Source organism: Pteropus alecto, unplaced genomic scaffold, assembly GCF_000325575.1.
Source record: "Pteropus alecto unplaced genomic scaffold, ASM32557v1 scaffold87, whole genome shotgun sequence".
In the NCBI taxonomy this organism is placed as follows: Eukaryota; Metazoa; Chordata; class Mammalia; order Chiroptera; family Pteropodidae; genus Pteropus; species Pteropus alecto.
The window spans coordinates 21,323,165-21,324,081 of NW_006443225.1; the positions used below are offsets into that span (position 1 = coordinate 21,323,165).

Consider the following 917-nt stretch of genomic DNA (forward strand, 5'->3'; position numbering starts at 1 on the left):
TTGGTAAACTGAATAAAGTCATCATTTTATTATTATAAATTTTGAAGAAGTAGAAATGGAACTAGCTGATGGAAGCACCTTTTTTTTTTTACTAGAAAATAGATATTTCTAATACTTGGAGATCACTGGAAACTTAATGGTTAGCCCCAAAAGCCACGAGTGCCTCCCTATTTCTGCAGCTGGTGTGCGACATGGTACCAAATGACCTCCGGGGTCCCTTCTTATTCTAAGAGTGTCAGTTTTGTTTGTATAAAACTTTTTCCGATGACAAATTTTAACTCTCTGACATTTTTCTAGATTTGTAAAAATGTAAGACATTGAGTCTACAGCCACGTCACCCTGAACACGCCCGATCCCGTCTGATCTTGGAAGCTAAGCAGGGTCGGGCCTGGTGAGTACTTGGATGGGAGACCACCTAGGAAGACCAGGTGCTGTAGGCATAAAAGATGAAAAATAAGGGATTGTAAACTGACAAGGTCCTTGCAAGCTGCGAGGTCAACCAAGAGTTGCCTCGCCAAAAATATATATATATATATATGACATTGACTTTCCTATCTATAATTCGTTTTTCTAAGTTCATACTTTCTCATGGAAATAGTATTCTCTGCATAATAAAGCCATTTATTATTCCTGCCGGTGAAGTTTTCATCGTTATTAGTTTACGTAATTACCACACAAGCTATTCCTGTAGCAAAACAGATCCTGGGATCTCTGCCATCAATATAGAAAAAAATAAAGAATGGAAAATATTTGGAGGGGAGAACAAAACATGGTAAAGCTATTAAGTTTTAAAATACCTGACTTTGAAAAATATGACTTGTCCAAGTTAAAAATGAGTTGAATATTTCTGCAACAGTGTGCCGTATGAGTTCTGTAAATTTTTTTTTAAGTGATGTTTTAGATCAGAATTTACCAAA

At 36.2% G+C, this 917-nt stretch overlaps 1 non-coding gene across 1 annotated transcript; it reads left to right on the forward strand.

Moving 5' to 3' along the window:
- Positions 1-321: 321 nt before the first annotated feature.
- LOC112472648 lies at positions 322-440 on the forward strand. The gene has a single exon (XR_003043735.1). It is a non-coding gene; the product is annotated as a 5S ribosomal RNA (ribosomal RNA).
- Positions 441-917: the final 477 nt, after the last annotated feature.